Source organism: Pelodiscus sinensis, chromosome 31, assembly GCF_049634645.1.
Source record: "Pelodiscus sinensis isolate JC-2024 chromosome 31, ASM4963464v1, whole genome shotgun sequence".
In the NCBI taxonomy this organism is placed as follows: Eukaryota; Metazoa; Chordata; order Testudines; family Trionychidae; genus Pelodiscus; species Pelodiscus sinensis.
This window is the reverse complement of record NC_134741.1, coordinates 6,989,552-7,016,052: the sequence shown is the minus strand read 5'-3', so window position 1 is coordinate 7,016,052 and position 26,501 is coordinate 6,989,552. Positions and strand designations below refer to the sequence as shown.

At 54.2% G+C, this 26,501-nt stretch overlaps 1 protein-coding gene and 9 non-coding genes across 12 annotated transcripts in view; 4 read left to right on the top strand and 6 right to left on the bottom strand.

Moving 5' to 3' along the window:
• Positions 1-26,501, bottom strand: part of LOC142821516 (uncharacterized) — a 369,045-nt gene that overhangs the window by 252,962 nt on the left and 89,582 nt on the right. The gene's annotated exons all lie outside the window — the stretch shown is intronic.
• TRNAR-CCU (transfer RNA arginine (anticodon CCU)) lies at positions 118-190 on the top strand. Its single transcript has one exon. It is a non-coding gene; the product is annotated as a tRNA-Arg (tRNA).
• TRNAS-UGA (transfer RNA serine (anticodon UGA)) lies at positions 3,755-3,836 on the top strand. Its single transcript has one exon. It is a non-coding gene; the product is annotated as a tRNA-Ser (tRNA).
• On the top strand, positions 6,297-6,379 carry TRNAL-UAA (transfer RNA leucine (anticodon UAA)). Its single transcript has one exon. It is a non-coding gene; the product is annotated as a tRNA-Leu (tRNA).
• Positions 7,886-7,957, top strand: TRNAQ-CUG (transfer RNA glutamine (anticodon CUG)). The gene has a single exon. It is a non-coding gene; the product is annotated as a tRNA-Gln (tRNA).
• On the bottom strand, positions 10,336-10,408 carry TRNAA-AGC (transfer RNA alanine (anticodon AGC)). The gene has a single exon. It is a non-coding gene; the product is annotated as a tRNA-Ala (tRNA).
• On the bottom strand, positions 12,434-12,506 carry TRNAV-AAC (transfer RNA valine (anticodon AAC)). Its single transcript has one exon. It is a non-coding gene; the product is annotated as a tRNA-Val (tRNA).
• Positions 13,484-13,557, bottom strand: TRNAM-CAU (transfer RNA methionine (anticodon CAU)). The gene has a single exon. It is a non-coding gene; the product is annotated as a tRNA-Met (tRNA).
• LOC142821682 (U5 spliceosomal RNA) lies at positions 19,187-19,302 on the bottom strand. Its single transcript, XR_012898371.1, has one exon. It is a non-coding gene; the product is annotated as a U5 spliceosomal RNA (small nuclear RNA).
• On the bottom strand, positions 21,311-21,384 carry TRNAT-AGU (transfer RNA threonine (anticodon AGU)). The gene has a single exon. It is a non-coding gene; the product is annotated as a tRNA-Thr (tRNA).

The window sequence follows — 26,501 nt, the reverse complement described above, 5'->3', positions numbered from 1 at the left end:
AGAGCCCAGCTCTGCCCCCAGCTCCCTGCTTCACCCACCCACATACTGACTCCCTCACTGCCATGGGGCTGTTTGCATTGGCCTCTTCTTTCTGTACCCTGGCAGGTTTTTCTTTGTGCCTCAGTGGCCTAATGGACAAGGCACTGGCCTCCTAAGCCAGGGATTGTGGGTTCAAGCCCTGTCTGGGGTGACAAAGAGTTTACCTTCCTCTGCTTTCTGAAGTAGTTGGCAAGGATGCTCCACAGTTGCTGTCTCCCTCTCTACAGAAGCTGTTCAGACCCCTCACTAGCAAATGCTGGTGTTGGGTGCAGATCTGAACGCTAAAAGCCCAGGTATTTAGAGGGAAGGGGAGTGTTTTGCCATAGAAGACCCAGGAGTAACAGGCAGAGAAAGGTGGCTGTGGCAGAGCAGGGTCTGCCTGGAGACAAAGTGGAGCTGGGGGATGAGAAGGGCCATGACAGACAGTGTGTAGTCAACCTGTGGAACTCCTTGCCAGAGGAGGCTGTGAAGGTTAGGACTATAATAGAGTTTAAAGAGAAGCTAGATAATGTCATGGAGGTTAAGTCCATAAAAGGCTATTAGCCAGGGGATAATATGCTGTCCCTGGCCTCTGTTTGTCAGAGGATGGAGAGGGATGGCAGGAGACAAATTGCTTGATCATTGTCTTCGGTCCACTCTCTCTGGCGCACCTGGTGCTGGCCACTGTCGATAGACAGGATACTGGGCTAGAAGGACCCTTGGTCTGACCCAGTACAGCTGTTCTTATGAGACTCTGGGGGGCGGGGGGCTAGTTATTTGGTCTGGCAAAGTGACAGAAAATCCCCAGGCCCTGAGCATGGTGTGGGCGAGGCCCATGGGGCAGTTTGCCTGGTGGGGTTTGAGGCCGTGGAGAAGCTGGGAAGCTCTGTGAGTGGATAAGGTTCCTGGCTGAGCTGTGCCCCCTGCCGTGTGTGTGACTCAAACTGTCCCACGTCCCCTTTTGTGTGTCTGTTGCGCTTCCAGCTTCTTTCCTCAGGCACGTTCATCCGGCAAAGACCCCAGCAGGGATCTTGTATCTTCCTTTGTGCAGCTCAGCCGCAGACACTGCCAGAGCTGAAAGGAAATTGCTGCACTTTGGGAGTCAAAGGTGTCGTCTGGCACCATAGGGCAGTTTCACCCAACAGCCTGAGGAGGGCACCATGGCTCAGCTGGCTAAAACATTTTCCTTATAAACAGAAAAACCTGGGTTCAACTCCCAGTGGTGCCTTGTTGGAGCCTTTGTTCACATTTTCCCAGGTCCTTCTGGGACACAGAAGAGGCCTCCCCTGGCCACCCATGGAACTGCTGGTTCAGGAAAAGGCTGATTGGGGAGGAGTGTTGGGAAGAAGGAAACCACAAGTGAGAAGCACCTGATGCCCACAGACCCTCACTCTCCATGGCTGCAGGAGCTGCAGAGGTTTCACCCTCAGGCTCTCTGAGCACGGACACCCCCAGGGAATCACAAGGGCGTGTGGTGCTGGCTCTCCTGTCCCAGCAATTGCAGTCAGAGCCCTGCCTTGCCAGTGCCAGTCACAGCAGCCTCTGCACCCGCTCCAGGCTTGTGGTTTCCTTCTTCCCAACACTCCTCCCCAATCAGCCTTTTCCTGAACCAGCAGTTCCATGGGTGGCCAGGCTCTGACTCTTGTCCCCTTGGTGCCCCCATCTAAATTCTCTTTTAAATTGGTCTTTATGGTCCTGCTCAGGGCGTTTTTCTCCTCAGCAGCGCACAAGAGAGAAGCTGTCTGTCGCCTGCCCCTCAGCCTGACTCCCTACTTGGCCCCATTCCTGCCTCGTTTCCCGGGCTGACCCAGTGGCTGAAAGGGGCTGTGGCTGCTGCTGACAGGGAAGAAGCTGCGTCCTAGACCAAGTCAGAGACAAGGTCAAGGAATTGCGGCAGGGGTATGTGAGGGAGGAACCTCATTACTGTGCATGCTCTGGGAGAGGATGAAAAACAGAGAGAAGCAGACCACAGCTGCAGAACCCATTTGCACCTGTTTTTTCAGGGTGCTCCTTCTTTACATTGCATTGGCTGGGACTCAAGCCTAGGTCAACTGCTTGGAAGGCAGCTATGCTCACCACTATACCACCAATGCCTGCCTGCAAAGCTGCTGGGAAAATTAGTGAGGGAAGCCCATGTCTGCCATGAGGCTGGCCAGAGGCGAGAGGGTGCCTGTGTGGTTTGGGTAAAGCAGAACTTCTTGGCCATTAGGCAAAGACCAGAAGTGGTGACGCTGGGGCAGTGGCTGCCCTGCACTCTCTGTGGTGTGAGGAGCCGGGCAGGAGAGGAGTCTCAGAGGTTGTTGGGTGGGAGAGTAGAGTTTATCGGACTTTGGGCTAAGCTCTAGAGCAGCCAAAGGAGAGATGGGGAAGTGATTTCTGGAGACTCTGTGTGGCCTGGCGATCAGGACCAAGAGCTGTTCTTGTGTTTGTTGCTGTAAAATGTTGTTTCTGGGTCGTTTGGCTAAGCTCGAGCGCTTCTGCCTTCCAGAGAGCCATGTCACAGGCACAAGCCCCCAGAGACTCCTTCCGGGACACATCACAGGACCAAGCAAGGGGCAGCAAATGCCAGGCACTGTCATTGTCTAGGCCAGAGATAAAGTCCCTCTTGGAGCTGTGATCCCAGGAGGAGTCTCTGCAGGCCCTGCAGTCCAGGTGGAGGAATGCGGACTTTTATGGCTGAATGGCTGATGGCTTTGCAAAGAAAGGCCACCTCCCACCCTGCATCTTAGACCAAGTCAGAGCCAAGGTTAAGGAATTGCGGGGGGGTATGTCAGGGCTCGTGAGCGCAGCTCCCGCTCTGGGGAAGCACCACAGCACGGTGCATACTCTGAAGAACTCGATCGAATCCCAGGGTGTGGGGAGCCCCTGTCTCCAGGGATAGTTGTGGAGTATGGGATAGAGACACCTGGGCAGCTGCAGCTTCAGGATGACAACGCTGATGACCTGCAGTGCCAGGAGACGCAGGAGGACTCCCAAACATCTTCAGGCAGCGGGGAGGGAACATCAGGTGAGTGCTGGGAGGTTGCAAAACACAGGACATGTCGACACTTGCAGTTTCCTTCAGGAGAGGGATGCAAATGGAGACATTCAAAATAGTAAATGAAATTGGGATTTAAATATCCTGCGCTACATTTGCATAATCGCATCCAGGCGTTGTTTCAAAATACTTTATTATGAAATAAAAAACAATGTTTAGATGCAGTTATTTGGGGAGAAAACCCTTCTTCCGAAATAACCCTTAAACACTCCCCTCTGGTCTGGACCTAACAGCAGTGTCAGCGTTTGCTAGTCAGGGCTCTGGACAGCACCTGCACAGAGGGAGATGGCAACTGCGGGACGCCCTGGCCAACTGTCCCAATGTCTCCCAGCAGAAAAGAAAACAAAAGAGGCCAATGCAAACAGCCCCTGGCAGCCAGGGAGTCAGCACATCAGTGGGTGGGGCAGGGAGCTGGGGGCAGAGCTGGGCTCTAACTCGCTGGGTGACGTTGGCCCATTCAGTGAACCTCTCCCTGTCTCCATGGCCCTGTCTGTACAGCAGGGACAGCAACACTCACAGGCCCACAGGAGGGGGCTGGTTTGATGCTTCACCCCATGGCCCAGCAATGAGCCCCCCAAGCTCCCTCTGTGCTCGGGGAGCCAGGTTTGCTGTGTGAATTCGGTGGGGTAGGTGCTGTCAGGCCTGGGCACTGGGATTAGTTACCAATTTCCCTGGCCCTGGGGCGCTACTGACTCCATAGCTGTGATGGCCGAGTGGTTAAGGTGTTGGACTTGAAATCCAATAGGGTTTCCTTGTGCAGGTTCAAATCCTGCTCACAGTGAGGCCTGAGTTTTGACCACACCCCCTGACCAGGCGGCAAACTGCATAACCCCTGAGCCACTCTCCCTGTTCCCAGTCAATCCCTTTCTGCGCCTTTCCGAGAGACATGGCGCAGGGTGCCTCATTATGGGTCCCTGAGCGCTAGGGAAATTCTCAGCTCCTGCAGCCTCTGCCTCCTGCCCAGCACCCCTAGAGCGTGATAGGAGTTGAGTGAGAGGATGGAGTGTCTGGGCCTGCCCCCAAAGGTCCATCCATGAAGGGCAGAAATGCTGGGGATATGACGTGGGTCACCCCTCCCTCCCGAGGCGCACAGCCCCCCCCCCCCACCCTGTGTTGGGAGCAAAGGGTCTAGAGAAGTATTGGGGGGGGGCGGGTCTTGTTCCCTGCTCTTGCTCTGCCTTGGGCAAAGAATTAGTAACAGAATATTTGTCCAACTTTATGTACAGAAAAAAACTGACAAGCATGTTTCTGTCCCATGTTTCTGTGGGGTAGTGGTTATCATGTTTGCTTAATATGCAAAAGCCTCCAGGTTCAAAGCCAAGCAGAAACAGGGGTGAGGGGGTTCTGCTCTTAGTGTGGCTCCCCAGGTAAACACAGCTCCTGCTGCTTGGGAAAAGCCCAACTCCCAGGCTGAGTAAACCAAGGAACAGCAGGAGCCCTGCCCTAGAGGGGCCAGTATGTGTAAGTGCATGGCCCAGACAGACAGCCCCAGGCTGGGAGGACAGAGCTGCCTGACATCTCTAGTGCTCCACAGGGCACATGGGTGTTAACAACATGCTCATGTGGTGCCACGTTCCAGCCAGGCCAACAGGAAGTGTTTCTTGTGGCATCACCCCGGGGGCTTCCAAAGTTGAGCAGCTCTGCATTCAGGGTTCTTACTAATATCAAGAACCTCAAGCAATGTGAAGCCAGAGTGTGATGGAACTGGAAAGGAAAATATCGCTAGTAGAAGGAACTTTTTCCAAGGAGGCACTTAGAGTTGAACCAAGGACCACTTGATCTGCTGTCAAATGCTCTACCACTGCAGCCAGTGTTGGGAACTGGGCAGGGAAGAAGAGACTTTTGTGTAACACACATCACAGGTGGGAGGGACCCTCACTAACCCCAGATTGTGACTGGTGCTAACAAGGGATTTGCTCTGAAAGCAGCAGAGCTGGGGCAGGACAGACTTCTGAGTGATGAAGGGGCTGGAGGGAAGCCAGGAGAACAGAGGCCAGCCTGAGAGCAGAGAGGCCCAGGTGCCCCTGTGGGCTGTCAGCTGTAGGTGCCATGGTGCAAGGGGCAGCACTCGGGACTCTGAATCCTCCAAGATCAGTGGGACTGGCTGGGCTGGTTACTGCAAGGTCCTCGCGCTTCAGGTGCTTTGGTTTCCTTATCCTTAGGGACAATGGAGACAATTTTGTTCCTCCTGCTGGGTGTCTGAGGCCACTGGAGCTTGGTCTCCAGACTGAGTAGGCGGGTGGGAGGGGTCTGATGCTGTCACAGCTGCAGGGCAGGTCACCCACCTGGCCCCTGAGCTCAGCATGTGGGCGACAGCCAGACAGTGTGAGTGGAAAAGAGGGTCGTGGGGGGAGGGGAATTCATATATTTTAGGAAGGGTCCTGAGTCCTGGCTCCCAGCTACACGCCTTGGAACAAAGACCAACGGCCCCTGCACAAAGTGCATTGTGGGAATAAGAGTTGGGGCAGCAGGAAAGGAGACAACCCCTCAGCACAAGCAAGTAGTGGAAGAAGATGGGAGTGAATCCTGCTACCTCTCACTTGCTACCTCTCACTGCAGCACTTTTCCAATGCAGCTAATTCTGCCCCACCTGCAACCTCTCTCCAGCGCTCTTGCCACTGCCTGGCCCAGGAGGGCTGGTGTCCAGCACTCTCTGCCCCAGCGTGGCTGGCTTTTGGGGACAGCAACTAGGAATTTGTGGGGCTACTGCAGCCACTTAGCCCCCTGGCTGGCTCTGCCAGTAAAAAGACAAACGAGGATTTCTCCCAGCATTGATCCCTCTACCTCTCACATACTAACTGAACACATTGCCATTTGAGCTAATACCCCTGCGGGGTTGCATTTAGACTGGTCAGTTTTTCCAGAAAATCAGCCGCTTTTCCGGAAAAACTTGCCAGCTGTCTACACTGGCAGCTTGAATTTCCGCAAAAGCACTGACTTCCTACTGTAAGAAATCAGTGCTTCTTGCGGAAATACTATGCTGCTCCCATTCGGGCAAAAGTCCCTTTTGTGCAAAAGGGCCAGTGTAAACAGCTCAGATTTGCAAAAATGGCGATCGGGGCGTTTTTGCGGAAAAGTGCGTCTAGATTGGCACGGACGCTTTTCTGCAAAAAGTGCTTTTGTGGCAAGTGTCCATGCCAATCTAGATGCTCTGTTCCGAAAATGCTTTTAACGGAGTGTGTGACTGAGTCCCTGGTCTGTTTGGAGAGAGAACTTTCACCCTTCCAGCAATCTAAGTACCACCAGGATGGCCGAGTGTTTAAGGTGTTGGACTTAAGCTCCAATAGGTGTTTGTCTGCGTGGGTTCAAACCCCACTCCTGGTAGCTTCTTATTTTGGAGAGACCTCAATCTGGATGGTGCTTTGTCCTGCTGTGAGGCAGGGGACTGGACTTCATCTCTGAAGGTCCCTTTGGTTGTGTCTGCACTGGCGGTATCTTGCGCAAGGGTTCTTATGCAAGAACATGTCCACCCTGCCATGTGCGAGATGTGTTTTTGGGCAACAGCATCAATGGCAGTGTGGACGCTCTCTTGTGCAAGAAAGCTCTGATGGCCATTTTAGCCATAGAGCTTTCTTGCACAAGAAACATCTGTCCCATGTCCACGCGGCCCTCTTGTGCAAGAGCTCTTGAGCAAGAGGACTCACACCTGTTAGAAAAGAGCGTAGCTCTTATGCAAGAAGCCCTCTCTTACCACGCTTTACTGTAAAATGTCTTGGCTACGTCTAGACTACATCCCTTTTTCAGAAAAGGGATGTAAATTAGATGTATCGCAATTGCTAATGAAGCGGGGATTTAAATCTCCTGTGCTTCATTAGCATAAAAATGGCTGCCACTCTTTTTGTCAGAGAAAAGCGCCAGTCTAGACGCTGATCTTTCGAAAAATAAAGCCTTTCCCAAAAGTGCAACCTCTGCAGCTCCTGCAGTCGTGGAGAGTGACTCTCGTCCCCCCTCCCTTGGGATGGGCAATGGCAACAGGTGGAGGAGCTGGGAGAGAAGTCCCAGAGAGCAGCCCCATGCTCTCTTGACTAAGCTGGCCAAGCAGCTGCTGGGTGTGGGGGAGGCGAGGGAGGCAGCCCCCAGTGGTGCCTGGCCAATGTGTCTGCTCTCCCTGCCATCCCTCCCTACATAGCTGGAGTTGGCCATGTCCCCACAGCAGGAAGCCAAAGGGGGCAAAGAGCAGAAGTGCTGGAAGCTGGTGGGGGTGGCCTCTGGGTTTGATTTAGTGAGTCTTAGTTGGACTTGCTAAATCAAACGCTGTAAGATCGATTGTGGCCATTCATCCCCAGCTGGACGTGGTCCTTGTTCTTCTGCAGGACACAGCCAAAGGAGAGTAAGGACGAGCCAATGGGCATCCAGATCAGATCACACCCTTGTTGAATGGATGGAAACAGAAACCAGACACACACACAGAGCCGGTTTGAATTGGTTCCAGCTGTGGGACGGGTTTGTCTGGTTTATGTGCATTGGCACTAGAGCATGTGAGGGGTTTGTGGTCATTTGAAGAATCCCTGTTCAATAGAAATACAAAGTGTGACACACCTGGAGATGTAAAAGTTTCATTGCAATTGATGAGCTTTTTAAGGGGGCACTTGCTACACCCCCAGAGAAACCATGTGTTTGCATCCAGCATTGGGAACGGAGCAGGAAACGAGGCTTTCGTGTGACACATCTCAGGTGGGAGGGACCCTCACTGACCCCCAGAGTGTGACTGGTTTTAACAAGGACTTTGCCCTGAGAGCAGCAGAGCTGGGGCAGGACAGGGAGTCCTGGGAGATGAAGCAGCTGGAGGGAGCTGAGAGTCAGAGGTGCCCACTGCACTGTCACACCACAGGTCCTATGGTGTAAGGGGCAGCACTCAGGACTCTGAATCCTGCAATCTGAGTTCAAATCTCAGTGGGACCTGCTGGGGCTCAGCTGGTTGTTACAAGGTCCTGGTGCTTCTGCTTCCATGCACTGAGGTTCAAGAAAGAGAGTTTTGTTCCTCTTGCTGGGTGTCTGAGGCCCCTGGAGCTCCATCTCCAGACTGAGCAGGTGGGCAGGAAGGGCCTGATGCCATCACAGCTGCAGGGCAGGTCACCCACCTGGCCCCTGAGCTCAGCCTGTGCTGGAGGCAGCCAGACAGTGTGAGCGGGTCAGATTGGGGGAAGGGTCCTGAGTCCTGGCTCCCAGCAATGCACCTTGGCACAAAGACTAACGGCCCCTGCACAAAGTGCGTTGTGGGAATAAGAGTTGGGACAGCAGAAAAGGGGCCGGCCCCTCAGTACCAGGGCGCAGGCAGGAGAAGATGGGAGTGAATCCTCTACCTCTGCCATGGCTTAGCCTGGGAGGGCTGGGGTCTAGCAATTTTTCACCCCAGCTTTGTGAGAAGCCAAGTAGGAAGGGGCCATTGCAGGTGCACAACCCCCTGGCCTGCTGTGTCTGTGGGAAAGGTTCAAGCACCTTGCTGGGTGAAGCCCTTCTTTAGCTCACATTCCCAGTTTGCAAACAATTCACCTTCAGCTTTCACCAGGGTTTTAGAAAGAAAAAGTCTAGTCCTGGGGTCCAGCTTTAGTAGAACCAGAGAGAGAACCAACTGCAATTTCCATCTTCTGAGGAGAAGGGAAGAGGATTTTCTTCTAAGTTCTGTCCACATTAGCCCAGGGAGGAGAAAAAATAACCCTCCGCCCGCTGATTGTCCCCTGTCAGCTTCTGTAGCTTCACCTCCTGCCACAGCAGCTCCAGCTTTGAGCTACAAATCTCAAGGGGCTGGTGAGGAAATGAGGAGCTGGCAGCTCGGGTGAGTCGCTTCCATGAGAACAAGAGGTGGAGTGTTCACAAGGTGCAGAGCAGGGTGCTAGAATGTTTTGAAATTTGCGTAGCTTTTTGCAGAAGAACAGTGCAGTGTAGACACAGCCTGAGTGTTGTTCAGCACTAGTAGGAGACAGGGAGGGAGAAAACGATCTAATGGCACCTGCAGCCTTTCAGAACAACCTCCAAACCCAACCCCAAGAACAAGCCCTTCCTTCCACCCTCACTGGGGTCTGCTGGAAACTGTCTGGACTCAAACCTACCCCGGTTTCACCCTAAGGATTCCCTGGTCTGTAAATGCTGCGTCCTGGAAATGAGAAAACAGCTAAAGTGACACTCGTGGGACTTGAACCCACAGCCTTTGAATGGCTAGCTGGGCTCACATGAATTGCTGCAGCTTAAAAGTCCAACATGCTTTCCATTGCACCACAGAGCCTGGTATCACCACTCTTTGCTTTGCAGCATGGCAATTGCTGGGGGAAAAGAAAGGGGAGCCAGGTCTGCATCTTTTGGGAGAGCAGGTAGGAAGAGGAAGGGGGCCACTGAGCCCCTGACTGAAAATAGGAGATGAGAACAAAGCTACAGTTGGAGAATGTGGGCATTGATCCCACTGCCTCTCGCATACTAAGCAAGCGTGCTACCACTTGAGCTAATTCCCTTGCCCCTGAAATACTCTGCCTTGTTCCAGAGCCCGTAACGTCCCTGCAGCAAAAAAACTTCAGGACCAGACTTCAAAGAGAAACTGCTGAGCTACACTTCATCTTCAAGTTTGACACAATCAACTCTGGATTAAACAAAGACTGTGAATGGCTCGCTAACTAGAAAAGCAGCTTCTCCTCTCTTGGAATTCACATCTCCAGATCAGCTGCTAGAAGTGGGCCGCATCCTCCTTGATTGGATCCACCTCGTCATCTCCAGCCTCATTCTGGCCTGCATATTTATACCTGCCTCTGGATATTTCCACTACATGCATCTGACGAAGTGGGTCTTTGCCCACGAAAGCTTATGCTCCTACACTTCAGTTAGTCTATAAGGTGACACAGGACTCCTCACCGCTATAACGTCCCTGCGGCTGCCTAAGGCTTCTTTCTGAAAGGGCCACTTGTGAGACTGACACCCGTGGGCCGGCAAGGTCAGAGGTTTAGGACGTGATGCTCATATCACACAGACACATCTTAAGAGCAAGCCCCTTATTTCAAACCATAACGGGCTCGCTATTCCAACGTCCCTACAAACCTCATGGCGCGAGGAGTGAGGAGTGAGGGATCGGAATTGTGATTTATTTGGAACTAAGTGCTGTGTAGCCAGCACCAAATTACAAAATAAGCTATTTCAAAATTGACTTGAAATAAGCTACCCAATTGCATCGCTTATTCTGAGCTATGGGATGCACCCTAGTGAGTTAGAACCCAGCTCTGCCCCCAGCTTCCTGCCCACCCACAATGAGCTGAGGTGCTGCAAAAGTTCCTTGTAAGGGGGATTTTTCCCATCAGTGGAGAATGTGGGTATCGATCCCACTGCCTCTCGCATGCTAAGCGAGCGCTCTACCACTTGAGCTAATTCCCCTGCTGTATCAAAAGAGCCCCTCTTGGAGGCTCGTCCCTTCTCCACGGGGACGTCTGTCTTCTAGGTCAGTTAGTCAAGGGAAAGGAGAAGGCTCCGAAAAGGCTCCTCCTCACACTCATGCTTGTGACCTTCGTTCTCTCTCTGGCCTCAAGGGCAGATCTCCAGAAGGAGACTCCCTGCAGCAAAGCCATGGGGGGCTCTGAGTCTCCCTGCAGCAAAGTCTCTGAGGTTTCCTCTGCCCTGCAGCCTGTCCCACCTGGCCATTGTCATGGACTCTCTGTGAGGTCATCACCTTCCAGCCTCCTTTAGCCAATAACCTGAGGGGGCTGTGAAAGGCCCTTGTGATGTCACTGCCACACCCACCCCTGCCCTCCAGGGCTAATGTCCTGCCCCAGGCAGCCCCTTTGCATGGCTGAGCTGCTCCCAGGGGTGAAAGTGACACATTTCTTACAGGGCCTGTTCTATTGGGCACCACCCCTTGGGTGGGGGGAGGCTTAAGGCAGGAAGCTGGGGGAGGGGTTGTGATAGGACAGTATCTGTAACAAATTACAGTGTGGAGTGGAGGGTGGGAGGCTCAAGACAGGGATTTGGGGATTGTGTGTTGGGGGTGGGGCTCAGGTCAGGGGTGAGGATGTGGAAGGGTAAAGAAGTCAGGGCACAGGATTAGGGCTGTGGGGTGCTTGGGGCTGGGACTGTGTGTGTGTGTTGAGGGGATCAATGGGACTAGATTCCCAGCTCCCTCTGCTCCGGGCTCCCTGAGGCCCTTTAACACACAAGGGCTTTCTCTGCAGCGCGCTGAGGAGAGGAACCCCTGAGCCAGTGATGCCGCTTTGCCCAGGTTGGCAGGGACAGGAAGCAGGCCGGGTGCCCAGTAACCCCAGACAGATGTGGACATCTGCATGTGAGCAGCAGCTGTTGTGGGGCTCTAGAAATCTCCCCCTAGATCTAATTCCCCACGTGCCAGGCACCAGTAAAGCCAGGGCTCCAGGGTCTCAAGCAGAGCACTGCGGGGGCCGGATACGTGTCTATTTGAGGCAGGTTCCTCACTCCCACGTCCCAGACACGTACTGTGGCACAAAGACCAATGGTCCCTGCACAAAGTGTGTCACAGGGATAAGCGTTAGCCCCGGGAACAAGCATCGCCCTGCAGAAGAGACACCCCTGGTATGGAGCCAACAAGCCCAGGAGCCACCCAGCTCAGGATCCCCAGGCACTGACACAGACTCCCTGGCACAGGAGTATCCCAAGCCTCCGTTCTGCCGGCCACTCCTGACATGTCAACTGTTTTATATCTAGCGAGGTGACCTCATTTCTCCTGACATTGTAGGAGCCCTTGCTCCTCCCACATGCTCATGAAAGCATTTCTCCTAGGCTGCATCTACACCGCAGCGTTCCTTGGGCATAACGGCCATTATACTGCAATAACAATGGGAGCGTCTACACAGCAATTCCATTATTCCATTATTCCGACGTCTGTAACGCTCCATCCAGACCAGTGGTCTGAGGAGCCAGGAGGTTTCCAGGCTGCAGACAGACAAGCCCACAGGCAAAGACAAAGCAAAGTCCCAGCCACTTCCTGCTCAGCCCAGCGGGGTCTCTGTGTGGCCCCCAGACCTTTTGTTTGCCTTTCCCCAGGTGCAGGGGCCCAGATTCAGCAACACTCACAGGCCCCACAGGAGGAGGCTGGTTTGATGCTTCACCCCACGGCCCAGCAATGAGCCTGCAGACTCCCCCTGTGCGCTGGAAGCCAGGTTTGCGTGGCTTTGTGTCCACTTGTACCAAAGGCGACAGCCACACTGCCCCGAAGGTGCACAGCCGCAGTAGCGGCACTTCCAGGGTGGGCCCTGGACTGTGTGGCTGCAATGACCTGGTCTCAGGCAAGGCACCACTGAGAAGTCTCAGGCCCCCCCTCAGCGTTCTCCTATCTCAGCCTAACCTGCTGAGCTGTCTTCCACAAGCTCCTGAAAGCCAGCACACATGCTGCCTTGTGGGCAGCCAGGGGAACCGCAATAAGAGGAGACCCTGTGTTTCTGCCTGGCTTTGAACCAGGTACCTTTTGCATGTTAGGCAAACGTGATAACCACTACACCACAGAAACACACATAAAAATCTTTTCTGCTACTGCACTTAAGCTTGGGCAAATATTCAGTTGCTAACCCTTTGGCCAACAGAGATTGCTGCGGGGCAAAGGAGTTCTCTGTTGTCTATTTTGTGCTTTCAGGAGGGGACCAAACTGAAGGAGGCCGGGCCCCCACCTAGGAACTCCAACCTAGACCCTGAGACCAAGGGGTTTACAAGCCTAATAATAAAAGTTCGCTGCATTTCTTCCTCCCACAACCCTGCAGAACTTCAAAACCTACAGTCCCACAGGAGATGTGCATGTTAGAGCCTCCAACCACTGAGCTGTAGCCTCCTGTGCCCAGGGAGCCAGACACTGCCTGGGTGGGAAGGCAGGAGGGAAATGGGGAATGGCCGAACTTTGTGAGATAATGGTGTTATCTGGGACCGTACATAGAACGGTTTACAAGTGGGTTTGAGTTGGGCACCATGGCTTGGCAGGCTGAAGTTTTGTGTAATAAACAGGGTATCCTGGGTTCAATTTCTGGAGTTGCCTTGTTGCAGCCTTTGCTCACATTTTCCTATGCCCTTCTGGGACACGGAAGAGGCCTCTCCGGTCACACATGGAACTGCTGGTTCAGGAAAAGGCTGATTGGGGAGGATTGTTGGGAAGAAGGAAACCATAGAGGAGAAGCACCTGACACCCACATACCCTGACTCTCCATGGCTGCAGGAGCTGCAGAGGTTTCACCCTCAGGCTCTCTAGGTGCTGATACCCCCAGGGAATCACAAGGGTGTGTAGTGCTGGCTCTCCTGTCCCAGCAATTGAAGTCAGAGCCCTGCCTTGCCAGTGCCAGTCACAGCAGCCTCTGCACCTGCTCCAGGCTTGTGGTTTCCTTCTTCCCAACACTCCTCCCCAATCAGCCTTTTCCTGAAGCAGCAGTTTCATGGGTGGTCAGGGGAGGCCTCTTCTGTGTCCCAGAAGGACCTAGGAAAATGTGAGCAAAGGCTACAGCAAGGCACCACTGGGACTTGAACCCAGGATCTCTTGTTTATGAGGCAGGTGCTTTAGCCAACTAAGCCATGGTGCCCTGCTCCAAAATCTTTTAAAATGGCTCTTTATGTTTCCAGACAACACTTTTGGCTCCCAAAGTGCAGCCGTTCCCCACTTCCCTCCAGCCATCGAGCCCAGGTGGTATCTGGCCCCCTGGGCACAGAAAGCTACAGCTCAGTGGGCAGGGGACTTTGGTTTCCTTGCCCATGGGATGCTGTTGCAGGGAGGGCTGCTCAGCAGGGGTGGGCTCACCTGTGGAGGAAGGGAAGAGTATTTGGGTGCAGACTGGCTAACCTAGTGAGGAGGCTTTAAACTAGGTTTGATGGGGGCAGGTGCCCAAAGCCCACAGGTAAGTGAACAACATAGACACCTGGGAGATGGGCCAGAAATGGGAGAGAGCAGGGGCTGTAACCGCAGAGATAAATGAGGGACGAGGGACCACTGGGAAGCAAAATCTAATCTGTGTCTTAGATGCTGGTACAGACACACGGGAACTATGGGTAATGAGCAGGAAGAAGTTGGTATCACTGAGACTTGGTGGGTTAATATACTTTACTGGAATATTGGGACAGAGGGGTAGAGCTCACTCTGGAAGGATTGGCAGGGAAAAAGGGAGAAGGAGTTTACTTATCTATGAAACATGCGAACACTTGGCCTGAGGCGGAGATGGACACAGGAGACTTCTCAGGAGTACCTGGGTGAGGTTAAAGGGGTAAAACCCCAGGATGATGTCACGCTAGGTGTCTATTACAGACACCTCCCCAGGCAGAAGAGGTGCCTGAGGCTTTTTAAACAATTAACAAAATCATCCAAAGCGCAGCTGGTTTCACACACACTCAGCCTCACCCACAGCTGGGAGGCAGTTTGCAGGGAGCTGAAAAGAAACAGAAGAGGGGAAACTGGGGCCTGGCAGAACCAAGTCTTGGGATTCTTCTGTGTCCAGATGTGCTAAGCAGCTGGCAGCCAAGCTCCCAAGTGCTGGTCTGTTCCCACCCTCCGTAGACAGGCAAATCCCCTCTTCTGGGTGTTACAGGCTGGACTTTGCCTGCCTGACTTTTAGCCAGGGAACTCCTCCCGCACCAACAGTTCATCCACCTCCCAGAGAGGCAGCAGTTCAGGAGAAGTGCCGTGTGTGTGGGAGGTGTGGGATGTTCAAGGGGGGCATTTCCCTTCATGTGTAAAAACTATCACAGCCATGGGGGCTCACACACACACAGGTGTACACACTCAATATTGGTGCCCAGGACAAAACTTGCTCTGCTCCTGGACCAGGAACAATGACTAGCAGTGAGGCCCCTCCCTGGCAGCACCATGTCAGACGGTTTCTTCTCGGCCTGGTGCCTCCTGAATGCTGGGAGCAGCTACCTGGTCCGAGGGGGGCTGCAGTTCTCTGGAGAGAGGGGCTGGGGCCGGTGGCTGCAGAAAAACCCTTCTGCTGTGTCTGTGGCTGAGCTGCACAAAGGAAAATAAAAGATCCCTTGGTGGATGGACATGCCTGAGGAAAGAAGCTGAAAGCACAATAGATACATAAAAGGGGCATGAGGGGGCCACAGTTTGAGTCACACACACACAGCAGGAGCCACAGCTCAGCCCAGCGACCATAAACACTCACAGAACTTCCCAGTTTCTCCACCCCCCAAACATGCTCAGGGCCTGGGGATTTTCTGTCAGTTTGCCAGACCAAGTAACTAGCCCCCAGCCCCCCACTGCTCTGGAGTCTCTGCCTCTCATGGGCCTTCTCATCCTCAGCCTCTGCTTTGTCTCCAGACAGACTCTGCTCTGCTACAGCCACCTCCCTCTGGCTGTCACTTGTAGACCAAGATGTGCTCTTTCATTCTGACTTTGAACTCCTGGCCTTATAGCACTCAGATTTGCACCTAACATCAGTATTTGCTAGTGAGGGGTCTGAACAGCTTCTGCAGAGAGGGAGACAGCCACTGGGGAACATCCTTGACAACTGTTTCTGTAAGCAGAAGAAGGTAAACTCTTTGTCACTGAGAAAGAACTGTCACCCCAGGTGGGACTTGAACCCACAGTCCCTGGCTTAGGAGGCCAGTGTCTTGTCTGTTAGGCCACTGGGGCACACAGAAACAACTGCTGGAGACAGAAATTCACCCTTCTGAATGGCTCTTCTTCAACTTTTAGCTCCTGATTAAGCCCCTTTGAAGAAGCCAGATACACAGGAAGGGCTGATCACACCCTTCTGAAAATCAGCTTTCCATGGGTATCAGTAGCTGGCTCCGAGTCATGGGCCTTGACGTCTCGTCTCCCTCCCGAAACCAGGGAAGAGTCTCCCACCGCTGCAGCCTCCTGAGGCTCTATGGCCCTGTCTGTACAGCAGGGACAGCAACACTCACAGCCCCACAGGAGGGCCCCTGGCCTAGCAATGTGGCCCCCTGAGCAGCCTCTGATGTTCCTTGCTTGAGCCCCAGAATCAGCCCTGAGTGATGCTGGGGGAGGAGGAGCAGCTCACACACGCCAAGGGGCTGGCCAGGGGCAGGATATGAGCCTGCAAGACAGCAGTGACATCACAAGGAACTTTTACAGCACCTCAGCTCATTGGCTGGGAGGCAGTGACCTCACAGAGCATCCATAGCAACAGCCAGGTGGGACAGGTGGAGCAGGAGAGAACATGGATTGCAGGGTCCTGCCTAACAACAGGAAACCAGTCTGGCTTTCAGCAGAGCCACCTCCCCATGGATGCAGCCAGGGGACCAAGTGCCTCCAGTGGCCCCTCCCTCTCCCCAAAAGCCAGCCCTGGTTGGGGAGAAAGATGCTAGTGGCCTCCCTTCACCTGGCCTCCCTTCACCTGGCAGAAGTGATGGAGACAGGCCCAGGGGTGTGTGGGCTACAAAAGCCTCTTGTTCCCTTCTCAACTCCTAACAGTGCAAACATCAGGGAGAGTAGCTCAGTGATAGACTACAAATTATATGAGCGTTACTTCGAATCCAACTGACCATTCAATGGAAACATTTATTTCTCCAATTCCATTGCATTCTACGTTTCTATTTTTTGGATTCTATAAATGAATACGAACCCTTACTGCTGTCCTGTGCCAACGCACATAAACCAGGCAAACCCGTCCCTCAGCTGGAGCCAGCTCAGACCCGCTGTCTGTCTGGTTTCTGTTTCCATCCATTCAACAAGGGTGAGATTTGGAAGCCCAATGGCAGGTCCCTGGTCTCCACGGACTGTGCTGTGCAGAAGAACAAGAACCAGACCCAGCTGGGGAGGAACGGCCTAGTGTGTATTGCAATTGGTGGAGCAGGTGCCCAAATCTACCGGAGATGGGCAGGAGCCTGTTACAAACACACAGTAAACACCATTATCAGACTGCCCAGTGCACATTTCTACCTTCCCTTGTGCACACAACATACATGAGGCTCTAATTACTGGCCACCTGCCTTTCACACAGATCATTGATCCTTGTGACTTTCAGGTATATTCATATGGCAGGTGTTTAAACATAATGGCTGTGTCTACACTGGCCACTTATTCCGGAAAATCAGCCGCTTTTCCGGAATAACTTGCCAGCTGTCTACACTGGCCCCTTGAATTTCCGGAAAAGCACTGACGATCTACTATAAGAAATCAGCCGCTTTACGGGAAATACTATGCTGCTCCCGTTCGGGCAAAAGTCCTTTTTCCGGAAAACTGTTCCGGAAAAGGGCCAGTGTAGACAGCACAGTAGTGTTTTCCGCAAAAAAGCCCCGATCGCGAAAATGACGATCGGGGCTTTTATGCGGAAAAGCGCATCTACATTGGCACAGACGCTTTTCCGGAAAAAGTGCTTTTCCGGAAAAGCATCCTGCCAATGTAGACGCGCTTTTTCTGGAAATACTTATAATGGAAAACTGTTCCGTTTTAAGCATTTCTGGAAAATCATGCCAGTGTAGACGTAGCCCCGGAGCACACTAGGGGGGCAAGAAGGAAGCGGGTGTGGGGTGGGGGGGGAGAAGGCAGGAGCCTTCCGGGGAAGCACAGGAATCTTTCCCCCTCCCACTAGGAGCAGCATCCACCCTTTCTGCTCCCCCTCCCCTCCGCCTCCCGCACACACACACGCCCCACTCCTCCAGCCCTCCTGGCTAACCCTGGGCACGTCACCCCGGCTCTTCTGGGCCTCTCTTCTCCCTTTGGCAAAACGGGGCTGATCAGGTTCCCTCCCTGGCAGCAGGGGCGGATGAGAGTTTTGCGGGGCCTAGGGCAGCACGATATCGCGGGGCCCCCTCTTGGGAGAAAAATAGAAAAAAGGGGTCGTCCCACCCCCGTGCCCACTCCTCCAGTAGCCTCACACTGATCATGTGAGCTACCCCTCCTCATCCCGTCTCCTAACACCTCCCTCTACACACCTGCCCTGCCTCTCTCCTCTGGTGCTGGTCCCTCCCCTGCAGAGCTGTGTCTAGACTGGCCAGTTTTTCTGGAAAATCAGTCGCTTTTTTGGAAAAACTTGCCAGCTGTCTATACTGACCACTTGAAAGTCCACAAAAGCACTGACTTCCTATTCTAAGAAATCAGTGCTTTTTGCGGAAATACTATGCTGCTCTCGTTTGGGCAAAAGTCTCTTTTGCACAAAAGGGCCAGTGTAGACAGCGGAGGTTTGTTTTGTTTTGTGCAAAAGCACGTCTAGATTGGCCACAGACGCTTTTTCACAAAAAGTGCTTTTACAGAAAAGCGTCTGTGCCAATCTAGACGCTCTGTTCCGAAAATGCTTTTAAAGGAAAACTTTTCCGTTAAAAGCATTTTCGGAAAATCATGCCAGCGTAGACGTAGTCAAGCAGAATGCAGGTGATCAGTCATTGAGACAATGCCATTACTGGTTGAAATGGCAAGACACTGTTTTTCTTTGTGATACTGTCTGATATCCCTTTTGTGTGCATTGATTCTTTGGCGAAGCATCTGAGACATTAGTCCAGTTATATACATTATCTTTCCCATTGCAAAGATAGCTTCCCCAATTATCACCTCTAATATCATTAGCTCACAGACATTTACTTCCCCCGTCCCATCTCTCCTCTGTTCTGAAATTTGATTTGTCTTTTTTATAGGTGTTCACTTTTTTTGATTGTATCCCTTGGCTACGTCTAGACTGGCATGATTTTCCACAAATGCTTTCAACGGAAGGCTGTGTCTAGACTGGCCAGTTTTTCTGGAAAATCAGCCACTATTCCAGAAAAACTTGCCAGCTGTCTACACTGGCAGCTTAAATTTAGGCAAAAGCACTGACGATCTCGCGTAAGATTGTCAGTGTTCTGGCGGAAATACTATGCTGCGCCGGTTCAGGCAAAAGTCCTTTTGCGCAAAACTTTTGAGCAAAAGGACCAGTGTAGACAGCTCAGATTTGTTTTCCCCAAAAAGCCCCGATCGCGAAAATGGCAATCAGGGCTTTTTTGCAGAAAAGCGTGTCTAGATTGGCACGGAGGATTTTCCGCCAAAAGTTCTTTTCCACCAAAAGCATTCTGGAAAATCATGCCAGTCTAGACATAGCCCCTCTTGTTAGCACTACATAGTTCTATTTTTTGTTTTAGCTGGACTAGACTAACACAACAACTACTATTATAAAAGGTAGCACACCATAAGATACAACAACATTTTCAAATAAACACAGGCACCTACAGGCCTCACTACAAAAACTAACAGTTCAGTTCTGTTTTTTTACACCATTGGGTCGCTTCACTGGAGTGAAGCCTCAAAAAATTGAGTACAAACTCATGAATGTTCCTCTCCACGGAAATCTTTAGTAAAAGGCAAAAGATTTATACAATCTGAAGAGAAACCAGAGTATACTGCAGTTGCTGCAGAGGCGCTGCCAGAAAAACGGCGTCTGTTTCTCAACTCACGGTGGCTACACTGGACTGCCTGCAAATCCCCACCCCTTCTGCAGCCTGTTGCTCTGCCCGCTGATACCCCGAGTTTTGTGTGGGAGCCAAGGGCTTTAGGAGCAAACTCTGCCCCATGGACGTGGGTGGCGAATCACTGTGCACAATGCATCGTGGGTATGTAAATGAGCACCCCTGGGTACACCCGAGCGCGCGGAGGAGCCCAGATCTCCGAGCTGCCACTGCATCCCCTAGCTCACTGCCGCGGGCCGGGCTGGGCAGTTGCTGCCGATCCCACCACTGTTCCGGGCGCAGGCCGCGTGCTGGTTCCCCGCGGGCCCTCGGGTTGGTAGCTTGGGGGTGCTGGGCTCCGCGCTTCCCTCGGGAGGGGCAGGCGGGCTTGGGGCTCTGGTTGCTGCTGCGTGTAAGGGCCGGGGCACGAGCCGCTGAACTGCCCCGGGGGAGGGTGGGTCAGCCACGGAGCCTTCAGAGGATCCAGCCCACCCCGCAACAGCAAAGTCGGTGGCTTGTCCCCAGCCTCCAATGCTGCAGCTTGCACCTGCGGCCCTTCTCGGTAGCCCGCCCGCTGTGATCGAGCCAGACCCCGGGACACCCAAGTGCGATTCTCCCGTCTGGGCTGGCTGGTGCTGCCCCCGGTTTGCTCGTGCTGTTTAAACACCTCAGTCTCCGCCCCTAGGAGCTTCCACTCCCTAAAGGAGCTGGGTTGGTTCCAACCTTCTCAGGAACGTTCACAGCGCGGAACAGAACAGGAACAGCCATGCAGGTGACGAAACCCTGGCACGGGGTCTAGCGCGGGGTTTGTAACCCCCTCGTCTGGGAGCGTCACTGGAACAATTCTTTGACATGCTGTGCTTCTATTGCATTATCTACACAACGAGTTTTCTCAGCAAAAAAAGGTGCTAATTAGGGTCTCATTTGCATGAGTCATGATCTTATTTGCATATTTTCTGGCAAACTGATTTTGCGCTGGGGTTGTTGTGCAAAAACAAGCAGTATGGAAGTTTTCTTTTTGCACAAAACCCCCTTTTTCTGAAAGATCAATATACCTCTTTTGGGGGGGGCATAAGAATCTTTTGGGAAAAGGGGGTTTTGTGCCAAAAAAGTGTTCACACTGGTTGTTTTTGCACAAAAATCCCATTGGCAGAAAATATGCAAATGAGATGGTGACTCATGCAATTGAGTCCCTCATTAACATATTTTTTAAGGAGAAAACTTTAAGTGTAGATGTAGCCTCTGTGGCTACGTCTAGATTGGCATGTTTTTCCACAAGTGATTTTAAGGAAAAGTTTTTTCGTTAAAAGCATTTGCGGAAAAGAGCATCTAGATTGGCACGGACGCTTTTGTGCAAAAGCACCTTTTGCAGAAAAGCGTCCGTGCCAATCTAGATGCGGTTTTGCACAAGAAAGACCCGATCGCCATTTTCGCCATCGGGGCTCTTTTGCACAAAACAGTCCTGAGCTGTCTACACTGGCCCTCTTGTGCAAATACATTTGCGCAAGAGGGCTTTTTCCCCAACGGAAACAGCATAGTATTTGCGCAAGAACACTGACAATCTTACATTAGATCCTCAGTGTTCTTGCGCAAATTCAAGTAGCCAGTGTAGACAGCTGGCAAGTTTTTCCGCAAAAGTGGCCGTTTTTGCGGAAAAACTTGCCAGTCTAGACATAGCCAGTGAGTTACCAGCAGTGGGGCTATTAGTGTTGGCATCTAACTAATTGCACCATTAGGCCATGTCTTCACTCTGGTGGAGATCACTGCTGCAATCCATCTTCCACAGCTTGATTTAGCATGTCTAGCTAAGCCTCACAAAATCAAACCCCTAGGACACCTCCTGCTCTTTGCTATTATCCTACTCCCACTGTGAGGGCACCACCAAGCTCAGCTGAAGGTAAAACCAACTCCAGATACATGTTGAAGAATGGTGGGAAGAAAAGACCCATTGACCTGGCAACAGGGCACCACTGGGAGTTGAACCCAGGATCTCCTGCTTACTAGGCAGGCGCTTTAGCCAACTAAGCCATGGTGCCCTCCTTGAAGCAACCTTAAAACTGTTCTACTTTATGGTGCCAGACAATCCCTTCCCATTCCAAAGTGCAGCCGTTCCCCATTCCCCTCCAGCTCTTGCCATGACTCAAGGCCTGCGCAGCCAAAGACATTTGATTGGCAGCTGGTACCCAAAACCTTTTTGTCAATTGTAGCACCAGGCCCCAAAGGGACAGACCCAAGGCAGCCACCTGGTCCTAAGGCCGGGCCTGCAGCCAGGAGGAGGGAGAAGAATCTCTCCTTTCAGCTGGAGTTGAATCAGCCACCTAAGGACACTTGCCAAGCACCCGCTACAGGCCTCTGCTCTGCCAGCTGAGCTATGGAAGGTGCCTGGAGCAGGCTGCTTTGCCTATGCTGGCCCTTGGACGAGTGTCAGGGCAAGAGCCCCCCGAAGGGGCCGGCCTCCCAGGGGAGGGGCAGAGGAACCCAGCAGCACAGGGGTGTCACTGGCGCTTCACCCGCAGAAGGACCCTTGAGTGACACCAGGCAGAAACGCCGCGTCTCGCTCCTTGCAGCTCCCCTTGCTGCCCTGGCAGGCGCTGCCCCTTCTCCCACCGGCCTGGGCCTGGCCTCCCTCCCCCGCCCGGCCTTTGAAGTAGGAATAAGAGCCTCCGGAAAAGGGGGCTTTTTCCGGAGGATCAGGGCCAGTGTAGACACTCTTTTCCGGCTTTTCTAAAAGCCGGAAAAAAGCGGCAGACATTTTTATTTAAATGCCGCGGGGGATATTTAAATCCCCCGCGCATTTCCCTACTACGATGGCTGAAATTAACATGCCCCTTCCGGAAAAGGGGCCAATGTAGACGAGCCCGCTATGTCTACACCTCACTGTTCTTCTGAAAAAAGCTACGCAAATTGCAAACCCCAATTTGTGTAGCTTGTTCTGCTGCTTTTTTCAGAAGAGGCTTTTCCAACATTTGGCCTGTCTACACTGGGCCAAATGTCAGAAAAAAAAAACTTTTTTTTTGGAACATCTCTTCATAAAATTCAGAAGAGCAGATGTGTTCTCTGGACTAAAGCGTTGTCTCTGAAGTGTAGACAGAGCCCTGATGTAGCGTCTTCAGCGTAGACAGAGGGGTGACATATGATACACAATTTGGGCTACAGAAGTTGTCATTTTGAGCTTATTTTGAAAACCCTTTGGTATCTACACAGCACGAAATATCAAAATAACCTGCTATTCGGAAATGTCCCTTCCTCCTCATGGAATGAGGTTTACCGGGACATTGAAATAGGGAGCCCATTGGATTTCACAATAAGGGGGCACTGTTAACACGCAGGATAGATATTACAGGTACCGCCATACCCCAAAATAGCCCTGCAGGGTTGAGGTCACCTTACTGGCCCACCGGGGGGGGGGGGAAGGATGGAGGGGTGACCCTCCTCACATCCCCAGCATTTCCCCCCTGCAGGGATGGACTTTTGGGGGCAGGCCCAGACTCCCCCGCCTGTCACCAACCTTCTGTCACACTGCAGGGTGGAGCAGCCCCCAGGGGTAGGGTTGAGCCATGGGGTGCTGGGTGAGGGGCAGGGGCTACAGGAGCTGAGAGTTTGCCTGAGACACCCCCCCAGGCATTTCTCTAACAGGAGCAGAAGTGGCTTGATGGGGGGGGGGGGGCGGAGGAGGCAGAATTCTCTCAGGCTTTATGGAGTTTGTTCCCCTGGTGACGGGTGTAGCCAAAACACAGGCCTCCCTGCAAGCAGGGTGTGAACCTGCACAGGGAAACCCTATTGGGGGGTTAGCCCAATGCCTGAACCACGCAGCCCTCTCAGCTGCTAGCTTAGCAGTGCCACAGGGCCAGGGAAACTGGTAACTAATCCCAGTGCCCAGGCCTGACGGTACCTGCCACACAGCAAACCTGGCTCCCCGAGCACAGGGGGAACTTGGGGGGCTCATTGCTGGGCCGTGGGGTGAAGCATTAAACCAGCCCCCTCCTGTGGCCTGTAAGTGTTGCTGTCCCTGCTGTACAGACAGGGCCATGTGGCCAGGGAGAGAGTCACTGAATGGGCCAAGGTCACACAGTGAGTTAGAGCCAAGATCTGCCTCCAGCTCCCTGCCCCACCCACCGACGTGCTGACTCCCTCGCTGCCAGGGGCTGTTTGCATTGGCCTCTTCTCTCGGTAGCCAGGGCTCAGCCAGGACTGAGACTGGCACATTCCAGCCAGGGGCTGCCCAGGAGCAACAGCCCAGCATCTCCAGGGGTGTGTCCAGGGCTGGGCCGGGCTGCAGTGAGATCAGCGGCCAAGAGCCTCTGTTGCGAAGGGATTCCTCAGCCCGTCCAGTGCTGTGACATGGCTCCCCGTGACGGTCAGTGTGCGGTGTGTGTCACACGGCCACTCACCACAGACATGCAGGGCCTGTGTGACACTGCCCAGCCCAGTGCCAGCTTCTGTCCAGGCCCCAGACCTCCCCAAGCACTGGCACAAGCTGGGTCGGCAGTCAGCTGGCTCCCTGGGGTGTCCATGTGGTTAAAACAGCCATTGGATTGGCAGAGACAGGGCAGGGGCTGGACTCTGGGAAATGCTGGGGGTTGCTGCTGGTGCTGACCCCCCAGGGACTGGTTGTGCCTGTGGCACTGGGTGATGGTTCAGTGTTGCTCAAGGGCTGGATGAGGGTTTGTTGTGACACCGGGAGCAGCCCAAGGCCGGGAGAGGGGCAGAGGAAAGTCTGAGACCCTGGTGTGTCGGGGGGGGGGGGGGGAAGGGGGCATCTCTTGCCTGGCACAGGAAGCTCCAGACACCAGACAAGCCACCATGGAGCATTGTGGGAAAAAGACTCTATTGGCTGCTCCCCTCCTCCTTGTGCCCTTGAAGAGGAGCCGGGCCCCAAACATTCCTCTTATCAGTGTGAGCTCTGGGGGAGGGAAGGACAAGCCAGGGTAGGAAGAACTTTCTCTCTACTGGGCTTAGATGCTGGGGGTGGGGCAGGGAGGGAGGGGGATGGTGGTAGGGGGAGGGTTAGGCACAAACTGAGGGATCTGCAGTGGCCCCAGGCAGCCTGGTGCTACAGGACACACCGAGCTGGCTCACCAGAGGTGCCTCTATTCCCTGGGCCAGGCAGGAGCGCACTGTGTGTGTGGGTGTGTGTCCAGCTGCTGCGTTCACCGTGAGTAACTCTCATTCTCTTCTCTGGGCCAGTAAATCGCTGGTGACGGTGCCATAGGACTGGCTGCAGGCGCTGGGTTTGCTTTCAGCCCGGAGGTGCCAGTGACTTGGGGCAAACGCTCCTTTGGGACGGGCAGAAACCAGAGTGTTGTGAGGCTTGGGGAGGGAGCAGGCTGTCTGTCACTCAGGCTGTCCTGCTGGATTGGGGGAGGAGGGTTCCCTTGAATTTGTTTCCATCTATTTGTAGAATAAATGCTGTTGTGTGCACCAAAGCAGGTGAAGATGTGCACCACCCATGGAAACACAGGCTGCCGGGGCTCTGCTAATCAGCTGGGCAACACCTGAATCTCTCCTGAGTGGCTGCCCAAGCGCTCAGCTTACAGGGAACACCAGTGAGGGACCCATGAGCAGTCCCAGCCAATGTCCCCACCCCCATCCAGGACAGGTGGAGAGTCTGAGGGTCCCCACCACTGCCCTTGTGGTTCTTACCCCATTCACATCACAGTAAGAGCTATCTGGGCAGTGGGGGAGGGGGGATCCATGGACCCTCCATCTGCCCTGGGCAGGGGCTGCTAGGGCCAATCCATCAGCCAGGGGCAGCTTTTGAGCCACCTCCCCCCCCAGGTGGATGGGCCTGTGATGGCCCCAGCTGCATTGCCACCTCAGGGCTTCTCTTTCCTGGGCAGGGCTCCAGCTTCTGGCCAGGGTGGGGGACAGAGCCCAGGGGGAAAGGGGAGGGGCAGGGGAACTGGGGAGAAAGAGGCCAGGCCAGACCTGTCCACATTCAACAGTGGGAGGAGCCCTTGGCCTCCTGTTCTGGTGTCCGCCCCCCCTCCCCCCGAGCGGGATGGGCAAAGGCAGAGGTTGCTCATTGTGACAGGCGTATCCTGTATCCATGGCAATATTGCACCCCTGCTCTAGGGGCTGGTGACAGGCCAGGTGGGGCAGGGAGGGGCAGCAGCACATGGGGCTGGGAATGTCCCAGCCCTATAGCAAAGTCTGGAGAGAGGCAGGAGGGGAAACTGACAGACGCACCCCCGCATCCCAGCCTGTACCCCATGGCCAGTCAGAGTGGAGAGGGACCCCACGGGGGTGGGAATGTCCCAGCTCCCAGCGCAGTGTCAGGGGGTTGTAGGGTGGGGGACCAGCAGAAGCAGCAAGGGGGGAGGGGAGCAGGTGTGATACCAGCCTCCAGCAGCAACCATGGAAGTAGGGACTCCTGGGGGGGGGGGGAAGTAAGGGCGGGGAGGGAGCGGTTCAATCCACAAGAACCCAGAGGAGCTGGAGCCATCGCCCTGGCAGCTCCATGGCACGCGGAGAGGGGGAGGGGAAGCAGCCCGCGCAGCCAGGGACACGCGTGGGGAAAAGAGCCCCTACATGGCAGGGCGCTAGGACCCAGGGGGCGTCGGGCGGAGCAGCCCCGCTCCTGCAGCCTGGCCACAGGCGGAGACTTGCAGGCGCCCTCGCTCCTCGCAGACCCCGCACCTCCTCCCCCCCCCCCCCCGGGAGAAGGGGAGCCGGCGGGGTGCCTGTGAAGGGGGCGGGGCTGTGGGTGCCAGGGGGCAGGGAGGGTCTGTGGCCTTTGGGGCGCTGGAGATTGGGGTGGGGGGGGCAGAGATGGGACGGGGGGGGGGGGGCAGACTGAGCAGCCGAGCCCGGAGCGTGTCTGCAGGGATGGAGCCGGGGGAACCGGGGTGTGAAATGGACCCAGCCCCGCCCGCTGGGTGCGGCCCCTGCAAACACCCCCCACGCGAGGGGCCGGTCCAGCAGCTGCCGGTGAGATCGGGACCCCAACTCTCTAGCCCCGCCCCCATCTCGGCTCCGTAGCAATGGGGGGGGGGTCCTCACTGCCGGGCTGGGGAGGCAGCGCCACGTGCCGCGGGCCGGGACCGGCGCGCGCTGCTGTTCGCCTCCCGCGCGACTACTTGCGGCGTCTCCCCCGCCCACCCACGCGTGACGGTGCGGACACGTGACCAGCCCCCACCTCTTTGGCGGTCCC